The sequence below is a fragment of the Oncorhynchus clarkii genome, chromosome 18 (assembly GCF_045791955.1).
Source record: "Oncorhynchus clarkii lewisi isolate Uvic-CL-2024 chromosome 18, UVic_Ocla_1.0, whole genome shotgun sequence".
NCBI classification, from domain to species: domain Eukaryota; kingdom Metazoa; phylum Chordata; class Actinopteri; order Salmoniformes; family Salmonidae; genus Oncorhynchus; species Oncorhynchus clarkii.
In genome coordinates, this window is record NC_092164.1 from 58,671,165 (window position 1) to 58,683,250 (window position 12,086).

At 45.7% G+C, this 12,086-nt stretch overlaps 1 pseudogene; it reads right to left on the minus strand.

Annotated features, from left to right (window-relative positions):
* Positions 1-12,086, minus strand: part of LOC139372382 (syndetin-like) — a 284,096-nt pseudogene that overhangs the window by 153,585 nt on the left and 118,425 nt on the right.

Sequence of the window (12,086 nt, forward strand, 5' to 3'; positions counted from 1 at the left end):
GTATGTGGACACCCCTTCAAATTAGTGGATTCGGCTATTTCAGCCAAACCTGTTGATGACAGGTGTATAAAATCGAGCACACCGCCATGCAATCTCCATAGACAAACAATGACAGTAGAATGGCCATACTGAAGAGCTCATTGGCTTTCAACGTGGCACCAACGTGGCACATAGGGTGGCACCATCATAGGGTGCTACATTTCCAACAAGTCAGTTCGTCAAATTTCTGTCCTGCTAGAGCTGCCCCGGTCAACTGTAAGTGCTGTTATTGTGAAGTGGAAACGTCTAGGAGCAACAACGGCTCAGCCGCGAAGTGGTAGGCCACACAAGTTCACAGAACGGGACCGCAGAGTGCTAAAGTGCATAGAGCGTAAAATCATCTGTCCTCAGTTGCAACACTCACTACCAAGTTCCAAACTGCCTCTGGAAACAACGTCAGCACAATAACTGTTTGTCGGGAGCTTCATGAAATGGTCACCATGCGCAATGCCAAGCGTCGGCTGGAGTGGTGTAAAGCTCGCCGCCATTGGACTCTGGAGCAGTGGATGCTTCATCATCTGGCAGTCCGACGGACAAATATGGGTTTGGCGGATGCCAGGAGGACGCTACCTGCCCCAATGCATAGTGGCAACTGCAAAGTTTGGTGGAGGAGGAATAATGATCTGGGGCTGTTTTTCATGCTTCGGGCTAAGCCCCTTAGTTCCAGTGAAGGGAAATGTTAACGCTACACCATACAATGACATTCTAGATGATTCTGTGCTTCCAACTTTGTGGCAACAGTTTGGGGAAGGCCCTTTCCAGTTTCAGCATGACAATGCCCCCAGGCACAAAGCGAGATCCATACAGAATTGGTTTGCCAAGATCAGTGTGGAAGAACTTGACTGGCCTGCACAGAGCCCTGACCTCAACCCTATCAAACAGCTTTGGGATGAATTGGAACGTCGACTACGAGCCAGGCCTAAGCCTGTAATCTGTACATCTTCATCTATTACCGTAGTGCAGGTGAATAGTGCAGGTGAATAGGGTGCCATTTGGGACACAGCCAGGGAGTCCAGGAGAGGGGGGGAAGACAGACAGACAGACAGACAGACAGACAGACAGACAGACAGACAGACAGACAGACAGGCAGACAGACAGACAGACAGACAGACAGACAGAGAGAAAGAGTGAGCGAGAAAGAAAGATGGCTGAAGTAGGGAAGGGGACCAATAATGATTCACAATATGATTTGACCTTTCTGTGTACCCCTTGAATTTTAATTTCAACGACTCATTGCAAAGTTCAGGACAGTAGAGAGTGCAATTTACATACTATCCTGTATATATTTTATGATGTACCCTTCAGGGGAAGGTCTCGAGGGAGTGAGTGGTAGACAAGAGAGTGTCCCTAAATCCCCAAGCAACCTTTCTCTCTTCTGAAGTTTCTAAGTCTCAAGACTTATTCCAAGACGATTTGTTGCGTATTACAAGGTCGGTGTAGGTACTACACATTTATCTCATTCCCCCACACATCCATATTGACGCTCAGAAGATTAAATCACAAAAACATTTCTCACAAAGCAGCTTTCCTCCATTCTCCCCTGTTCTTAAAGAAACACGGAGAGAACTTTTCTGTTTAGTTTCCAGTGGAACTGGTGCCAAAGTAATAACAAAGATGTTATCTTCCTTAAAACCTGTTGCCAGTCACTGAGTGTGGAGCCGTGGAGAAAAAGAGCACCCTATCTAGTCTCATGTGTCATCAAAGGAACAGCCTGTCCACAATCTGTCTTTGTTAGGTTCGAGCTTCACAGTGATAAACATATGCGAGGCTAGCTAGCGCATAGCTCTACCTGTTTGGAGGCCAATCCATCGCGCAGCCCAATGCTAACATGACACGCCCCATCAATCCAAAGTAGGGGAGGACGAGTCGGGGAGTCGCAGAAATCGGCCAGGCGACGCTGCAGACTGACTGCGCATACGAGAATGGCCTGTTACAGCTCAATGGTTCAGCGGCCTGTTACAGCTCAATGTCTCAGCGGCCTGTTACAGCTCAATGGCCTGTTACAGCTCAATGGATCAGCGGCCTGTTACAGCTCAATGCCTCAGGGGCCTGTTACAGCCTCAATGGCCTGTTACAGCTCAATGCCTCAGGGGCCTGTTACAGCTCAATGACCTGTTACAGCTCAATGGCCTGTTACAGCTCAATGCCTCAGGGGCCTGTTACAGCTCAATGGCCTGTTACAGCTCAATGGCCTGTTACAGCTCAATGCCTAAGGGGCCTGTTACAGCTCAATGACCTGTTACAGCTCAATGGCCTGTTACAGCTCAATGCCTCAGGGGCCTGTTACAGCTCAATGGCTCAATGGCCTGTTACAGCTCAATGGCCTGTTACAGCTCAATGCCTCAGGGGCCTGTTACAGCTCAATGGCTCAATGGCCTGTTACAGCTCAATGGCCTGTTACAGCTCAATGCCTCAGCGGCCTGTTACAGCTCAATGGCTCAGGAGCCTGTTACAGCTCAATGGTCTGTTACAGCTCAATGCCTCAGCGGCCTGTTACAGCTCAATGGCCTGTTACAGCTCAATTGCTGTTACAGCTCAATGGCCTGTTACAGCTCAATGGCCTGTTACAGCTTAATGCCTCAGCGGCCTGTTACAGCTCAATGGCCTGTTACAGCTCAATGGCTCAGCGGCCTGTTACAGCTCAATGGCTCAGCGGCCTGTTACAGCTCAATGCCTCAGCGGCCTGTTACAGCTCAATGCCTCAGCGGCCTGTTACAGCTCAATGCCTCAGCGGCCTGTTACAGCTCAATGCCTCAGCGGCCTGTGGCGAAGCCTTCGTTACTCAATCCCCTTCTAGCTTCCCCCTTAGCTAATAATACAGCTTCTCTCCCTCCCTATACAGAATCCCCAAACATTTAGATCCCACAGGTACCAATAATTAACAGAATGAATCCCTCTCCCTAACCCACCCGGTGAGGAGGGAGAGTGAAAGTAATTTCTACTTAAATCTAGAAGCTCTGCTTCAGTACTTGGTGAGGCAAACTTAAACTATGCACTGTGCTCCTTGTAGATGTGAGGACAGTTTAAGACTTGAGGGTAGTTTAAGACTTGAGGGTAGTTTAAGAATATTGAACTAGAAGCATAACTAGTTTCCTGCCACGGAAGGGACTGAGATCTTCCCATCCTCAGAAACACCTTTAATAAATCCAGGCTCTAAAGCACAGAGTCAAGAAGATGCCCTAGTCCTTCAAGCTGTCTTGATTAAAGCTGTCTTGATTAAAGCCTCCAACCCACGTTTCTGGTGCTTCTCCCCATAGGAGTCCCAGATCTCATACAAACCACAGCTGCTCCGCCATCTAGTGGTTAATGTAGAAACAACAACACAGGGGGGAGTGACAGCGTTTGATTCCCCCACTCAGCTGTGTCAGCAAGGTAATAAAAGGCTCAGGAAGAGAAGACAACTCACTCTGTGGAATTGTGATCATGGCCCTGCTGATTGCAGGCGCTTTATATGAGCATGCAAATGTGATTTGGGTGTCTGGACACAACCAAAGCTCTGGGCAGAGAGAGCGAGAGAGCGAGAGAGAGAGAGAGAGAGAGAGCGAGAGAGAGCGAGTAACAGAGTGCATTTGGTCAAATAAGACCACCACTACTGAGCAGCTGCTTTTCAAAAGAGACCATTTCTCGTCCACTTAAATACGATCATTTATCTCATAAAAAAGGTCTATGATTGAGAACGCCGGACTGAGAAAATGAATGTGTCTCATTCTCTCCATCCCTCTCTCCCTCAGAGAGGAGGGACATTTTCTGCTTGGTTAGAGTACAATATGAGCGCTCGGGGAGTCGTGTGTCTGAGTGTTTATCAAGTCAACGGAGTAGCAGGAATTTCTACTGGTGTGACCTAAATCCTTTATTTTAGCTCTTTAATAAACAACACAATATATGGTAATTCCCTTAGTGGGCATCTAGCCAAGCTTATAAGATCTTCTCCAAGTCTGTCCAAAGCTGTACTCCACCACAGATTGACGCTATGTTTGTTTACTGCACCAGACTGATAGCTTATTAAAGATACAGTATTAAATCGTCACCTAGATATTCTAGATATTACATAATAGTGGCTGATGTTTTTCCTTGGTCACCTGAACTTCAAACAAGGAAATCCTTTATTTGTGTTAATGGGACCTGACCAGGAAAAACTCTGGCCCCAATCATAGCCTGATACCAGGACCCAAAGTTTTACCAGGCCAGGTAGTCACAATGGTGCTAAAAAAAAACCTGGCCCTGCACATAACATAAGAAGAAGAACTAAGAAGACACAAATCCTAGGTACGGTCTTGGTTGGCCTTGCTAAGAAGACACAAATCCTAGGTAAGATCTTGGTTGGCCGTGCTAAGAAGACACAAATCCTAGGTACGGTCTTGGTTGGCCGTGCTAAGAAGACACAAATCCTAGGTAAGGCCTTGGTTGGCCGTGCTAAGAAGACAGAAATCCTAGGTAAGGTCTTGGTTGGCCGTGCTAAGAAGACAAATCCTAGGTAAGGTCTTGGTTGGCCTTGCCAACCAAGATGATAGGAGGTGGTAGCTAGCTAGCATCCTTACCGTGCAGAGGTCCCTGTACTGCATCTTCTGGAACTTGTGCCGGTGTTGCCTACGCAGAGCTCCACGTATCCCAGAACCACCTGGAACACAGTGTTGTGGATGGCCTGGCTGAAGTGCATGTGGACTTGGTCCATGGACGTCTATGGAGAGAGGCACAGTGAAACAGATTATTACGGGGGATGGATAGTGTTGTGACATGGCATGAACACCAGCACAGTCAAAGGGTTCCATCTGAGATGTAGCCCAAACTACATTCATTAAATGCTTGCTCCTCGGCCCTTTATCAAAAAACTAAACCAACGCCAGAGACAAATCTGGCCCTTATTTTCCTTGAAATACTGTGCTAAATAAAGAGCTTTATTTTTCCTCTGTGTTTGGTTTCTCACCCAGTGTCTGATCATTAATCAACGTCAACACAATAGCACAGAGAGGAATGTTATGCATCTGTAGATTGGCCAATCAGCAGGTTAACGGCGTCTTTACCGCTGAACTGGAGGCAGTTCTAAGTGATTAAGAACTGCACGGGATGTTCCCCAAATCACCCCCTATTCACTACATAGCACACTCCACCAGAGCCCTATACTCTGTTCAAAAGAAGTGCACTATATAGTGAATAGTGTGCATTTGGGAAGCAAACATGGAAACACAACCACTCGCTAACAAGTACTTCTGAATGTACCAGGTACCCGACAGAGGAGTCCATTAGACAAATGGAATAATGCAAGTAAATAAATGCAAACAAAAATACTCGTAAAGACAAGGTGTAAACAGTATTGCTCAGCAGTGTCCCAAATGGCACCCTATTCCCTATATAGTGAACTACTTTTGACGAGAGCACATTTGCACTATATAGGGAATAGGGTGTCATTTGGGACGCGTGCCTAGACTCATTAGGCTAATGGCGGCACACAAGGCTGAGCCACACAGAGAGGAGCAGAGAGCTGCTTGTTCACCCGAAGGAAAATTAATTTATATCAAACTGAACACAGCCTCGCTATGATGAGACCCTTTCAGCTTTGAAGCCCTAAAGTCACCAATGTTCTGTGTGCATAGATAAGGGAGTGGGACACAAAATACAAAAGTGTGTGTGATGTGTGTGTGATGTGTGATGTGTGTGTGTGTGTGTGTGATGTGTGTTTGTGATGTGTGTGTGTGTGTGTGTGATGTGTGTGTGTGTGTGTGGGCATGCATGCGTACGTGCAATTACCCACACAAAGAGTGAAAGGGCCTTGAGCCAGGCCAACAATAGGTCCTTGAGTTTCAGAGCCGGCACTATTCTCACTACTCAGTATCACTGCCCAGCCTTTGAAGAAGGTGTTTATCATTATGGAGAGCACAACCATTGTGATTGTGGATAGCCTACTCTAAAAAGCTGATGATCTGCAGATGACGCGGTCTCTGAAGCTAAGGGCCACTCTCGCCTCATGGCTGAGGGCTGTCAATCATACAGAGACACTGATCATCACGTCAGCATGTTTTTGTTTTCCACATGAGTAGCTCCGTAAATGGGAGAAATACACATGGCATGGGAATTGTTAGACAATCTCTTTATGGCTTCTCTAACTAACCTCTTTCATTCATCACCATCATTATACAGTGTATTGTTTTGATGAGTTGGTAAATAGACATTTGATTGGCCAACAGGAATTCTTTCCCAGTGTTGCTATCTGTCTGCCAGGAAGGAAGGTCGCTCCAGAGAGCACTGCGGGGTGGTCTTCACTTCATCCTTCACACAGTTACTGAATCAGACTGACACACAGAAAAGAATCCCGCAGCAACAAGACATGTCAAATCATTATGTGGATTATATTTCATTTTTGTAGAGGTTGATACATTTTTTGTTACGGCAAATCAAAATGACAAATGTTAGAATACTTAAAACCTTGAATACACTACAAGATTGAATTTCCTGCTGCACATTTAGTCCAGACACTGACAGTCCCCTGAACAAAGCATTTAGTCCAGACACTGACAGTCCCATGAACAAAGCATTTAGTCCAGACACTGACAGTCCCATGAACAAAGCATTTAGTCCAGACACTGACAGTCCCCTGAACAAAGCCTTTAGTCCAGACACTGACAGTCCCCTGAACAAAGCATTTAGTCCAGACACTGACAGTCCCCTGAACAAAGCATTTAGTCCAGACACTGACAGTCCCCTGAACAAAGCCTTTAGTCCAGACACTGACAGTCCCCTGAACAAAGCATTTAGTCCAGACACTGACAGTCCCCTGAACAAAGCATTTAGTCCAGACACTGACAGTCCCCTGAACAAAGCATTTAGTCCAGACACTGACAGTCCCCTGAACAAAGCATTTAGTCCAGACACTGACAGTCCCATGAACAAATCATTTAGTCCAGACACTGACAGTCCCATGAACAAAGCCTTTAGTCCAGACACTGACAGTCCCCTGAACAAAGCCTTTAGTCCAGACACTGACAGTCCCCTGAACAAATCATTTAGTCCAGACACTGACAGTCCCATGAACAAAGCATTTAGTCCAGACACTGACAGTCCCATGAACAAAGCATTTAGTCCAGACACTGACAGTCCCATGAACAAAGCATTTAGTCCAGACACTGACAGTCCCATGAACAAAGCATTTAGTCCAGACACTGACAGTCCCATGAACAAAGCATTTAGTCCAGACACTGACAGTCCCATGAACAAAGCATTTAGTCCAGACACTGACATGAACAAAGCATTTAGTCCAGACACTGACAGTCCCCTGAACAAAGCCTTTAGTCCAGACACTGACAGTCCCCTGAACCAAGCATTTAGTCCAGACACTGACAGTCCCATGAACAAAGCATTTAGTCCAGACACTGACAGTCCCCTGAACAAATCATTTAGTCCAGACACTGACAGTCCCATGAACAAAGCATTTAGTCCAGACACTGACAGTCCCATGAACAAAGCATTTAGTCCAGACACTGACAGTCCCATGAACAAAGCATTTAGTCCAGACACTGACAGTCCCATGAACAAAGCATTTAGTCCAGACACTGACATGAACAAAGCATTTAGTCCAGACACTGACAGTCCCATGAACAAAGCATTTAGTCCAGACACTGACAGTCCCATGAACAAAGCATTTAGTCCAGACACTGACATGAACAAAGCATTTAGTCCAGACACTGACAGTCCCCTGAACAAAGCCTTTAGTCCAGACACTGACAGTCCCCTGAACAAAGCATTTAGTCCAGACACTGACAGTCCCCTGAACAAAGCATTTAGTCCAGACACTGACAGTCCCCTGAACAAAGCATTTAGTCCAGACACTGACAGTCCCCTGAACAAAGCATTTAGTCCAGACACTGACAGTCCCATGAACAAATCATTTAGTCCAGACACTGACAGTCCCATGAACAAAGCCTTTAGTCCAGACACTGACAGTCCCCTGAACAAAGCCTTTAGTCCAGACACTGACAGTCCCCTGAACAAATCATTTAGTCCAGACACTGACAGTCCCATGAACAAAGCATTTAGTCCAGACACTGACAGTCCCATGAACAAAGCATTTAGTCCAGACACTGACAGTCCCATGAACAAAGCATTTAGTCCAGACACTGACAGTCCCATGAACAAAGCATTTAGTCCAGACACTGACAGTCCCATGAACAAAGCATTTAGTCCAGACACTGACAGTCCCATGAACAAAGCATTTAGTCCAGACACTGACATGAACAAAGCATTTAGTCCAGACACTGACAGTCCCCTGAACAAAGCCTTTAGTCCAGACACTGACAGTCCCCTGAACCAAGCATTTAGTCCAGACACTGACAGTCCCATGAACAAAGCATTTAGTCCAGACACTGACAGTCCCCTGAACAAATCATTTAGTCCAGACACTGACAGTCCCATGAACAAAGCATTTAGTCCAGACACTGACAGTCCCATGAACAAAGCATTTAGTCCAGACACTGACAGTCCCATGAACAAAGCATTTAGTCCAGACACTGACAGTCCCATGAACAAAGCATTTAGTCCAGACACTGACATGAACAAAGCATTTAGTCCAGACACTGACAGTCCCATGAACAAAGCATTTAGTCCAGACACTGACAGTCCCATGAACAAAGCATTTAGTCCAGACACTGACATGAACAAAGCATTTAGTCCAGACACTGACAGTCCCATGAACAAAGCATTTAGTCCAGACACTGACATGAACAAAGAATTTAGTCCAGACACTGACAGTCCCCTGAACAAAGCCTTTAGTCCAGACACTGACAGTCCCATGAACAAATCATTTAGTCCAGACACTGACAGTCCCATGAACAAAGCATTTAGTCCAGACACTGACAGTCCCCTGAACAAAGCATTTAGTCCAGACACTGACAGTCCCCTGAACCAATCATTTAGTCCAGACACTGACAGTCCCCTGAACAAAGCATTTAGTCCAGACACTGACAGTCCCCTGAGTAAAGCATTTAAAACAAATATACCATCTTGCAGACAGTTGGGTGGGGAGCTTTACTAGTGATAATGGAAAAGCTTCACTAGGGATTACAGATCTGTGATTCCGTGTTGGTAGTTGGGGGAGAAGACAGTGTAAAAACTACAAGACACTTCCCTTAGCACGGGGAGAATAATATTAACCCAGGTATGACTCATCACTCCTGATCCACACAGAGAGAGAGAGAGAGACAGAGAGACAGAGACAGAGAGACAGAGACAGACAGAGAGACAGACAGAGAGAGAAATGAGAGAGGGGGAGAGAGGAGAGAGAGGGATAGAGGAGAGAGAGGGATAGAGGAGAGAGAGGGATAGAGGAGAGAAGGAGAGAGGAGAGAGGGATAGAGGAGAGAGAGGGATAAAGGTGAGAGGGATAGAGGAGAGAGGGATAGAGGAGAGAGGGATAGAGGAGAGAGGGATAGAGGAGTGAAGGAGAGAGGAGAGAGGGATAGAAGAGAGAGGGATAGAAGAGAGAGGGATAGAGGAGAGAAGGAGAGATGAGAGAAGGAGAGATGAGAGAAGGAGAGAGGAGAGAAGGAGAGAGGAGAGAGAAACAGGGAGTACAATACAGAGGAAAGGGGGGTGACTCAGAAATTAATCACCACACATCAACTGAGAGAGAAGGGAGACAGGCAGTGGTGTAAAGTACTTAAGTAAAAAATACTTTAAAGTACTACTTAAGGAGTTTTTTGGGCTATCTGCACTTTACTATTGATATTTTTGACTACTTTTACTTCACTACATTCCTAAAGAAAATAATGTACTTTTTACTCCATACATTTTCCCTGACACCCAAAAGTACTCATTACATTTTGAATGCTTAGCAGGACAGAAAAATGGTCCAATTCACACATCCCTGGTCATCCCTACTGTCTCCCTACACAAATTGTTTGTTTGAAAATGATGTCTGAGTGTTGGAGTGTGCCCCTGATTATCCGTACATTTAAAAAATAAGACAAATGTTCCGACTGGTTTGCTTAATATAAGGAATTTAAAATGATTTATACTTTTACTTTGATACTTCAGTATATTTTCACGATTACATTTACTTTTGATATTTAAAACAAAATACTTTTAGAATTTTACTCAAGTAGTATTTTACTGAGTGACTTTCACTTTTACTTGAGTCATTCAGTTAAGGGATCTTTATTTTTACTCAAGTATGACAATTGGGTACTTTTCCACCACTAGGTAGGTAGGTAGGTAGGTAGGTAGGTAGGTAGGTAGGTAGAGAGAGAGAGAGAGAGAGAGAGAGAGAGAGAGAGAGAGAGAGAGAGACAGAGGAGAGACAGACAGAGAGAGAGAGGCAGAGAGAGAGAGAGAGACAGAGGAGAGAGAGACAGAGAGAGAGAGAGAGAGAGAGAGAAAGACAGGAGAGAGAAAGACAGAGGAGAGAGAGAGAGAGAGAGAGAGAGAGAGAGAGAGAGAGAGAGAGAGAGAGAGAGAGAGAGAGAGAGAGAGAGAGAGAGGGAGAGGGGAGAGAGAGACATTGTGGGAAAAAAGGGGAGTCGGGGAGGGAGAACAATATAGACAGGAGAGGGGGAGAGAAAGTGGGGACTGGAAGACAAAATGATGAGGACAGAAGCCGTCAGAGCAGGGCAGATATCTGTTGACAGAGGATGGATCTCTCACCTGGCTCTTTCCCAAGACGGTGTACGCCAGCTGAACTCTGGTGTAGTGGGAGACGTCAAAGTGCTTGCAGTTTTTGGACAGGGCCACATCCAGCTGCTCCTGTTGGGTGGGTAGAGGAGGAGGGGAAGGGAGGGATGGAGGAGAGAGGGATTAGAAGTGTTAAGACCAGGGATTTGGACATGAATCAACTCCTAGGGCCAAGACAATTAGCAACAGCTGCCATAGCGGAGGGCTGAGGCCGCTGTCTTTAAGCCAGCGTCCCGAATTGTATACTATTCCCTATATAGTATACTACTTTTGACCAGGACCCAAATAGCTCTGGTCAAAAGTAGTGCACTATGTAAGGAATTGGCTGGCATTTGGGACGCAGGCTAAATGTCAGTCACAGAGAGCCAGGGAGAACCAGGGGGAAGAGAGATACGCACTCAGCCTCCCCCAAGGTCAAAGGAGCCCCACCATTGATGTTAAACAGAGCTGCTGGCTGAGATAAATACAGGGAGACAGGTCGGGTCGAAGGATGAAGAAGACTACATTATTTACAGCAGAAAATGTAGTTAATGTACTTCTGTCTAACAATGGAAAGTAGAGAAAGCCCTCAGTCCAGCCTCTCTCAGCCTATTGCGGACAGTCTGAGCACTGATGGAGGGATTGTGCGTTCCTGGTGTAACTCGGGCAGTTGTTGCCATCCTGTACCTGTCCCGCAGGTGTGATGTGATGTGATGTTCGCAGGATAATTTTTTTTTGAGGATTCACGGAGCTAAAGCTACCAGGAGGAGCTCCACGTAAGACTTCCAAATTACATCTATCCAGCAGATCAATGTTGAGACCAAGACACCGCTCCCAGCAGGGAAGGTGTCACTCTCGCTCTGTGTGTGTGTGTGTGTGACCATGAGCTCTCAGAGGAGTGCATTTACTCACAGTCAAGCTATGTGTCGGTGTGTGTGTGAGTACACGCGCGCCCCAGTCATACATTCACATGGACCCCAGGTAATGAACCTCCCTAAGCGTGGATGTTGGAAAATTGCACTGAATACCATTCTCCAGACATAATTATTAAAATATGGCTTTAATTAAATGGATAATATTAACTATGTTTACCATTCTAGCAGTAATGGCTTTTTGAATATGTCAATATGTAGCAGGGAGAACTGAAAAATAACAACTCAAAATCTCAAGACAAAACACGTTTTCTCTCTTTTTAGACGTCGGCTTTAAGAAAATGACATGGAATATTTCATATGTTTAGTATCAAACAACCTTTGAGATGTGTGACAAATCACAGTGTACTCAATCAATAGAAATAGTAAGAAAAGCTCCTATGTGTAAAGAGCCGTGATGGAACACATCCAGAAATAAGCACATGTATGTCTCCTCACCGGAGACCAGGGTTCAATCCTTGTGGTCTCTTCTCAACGCTC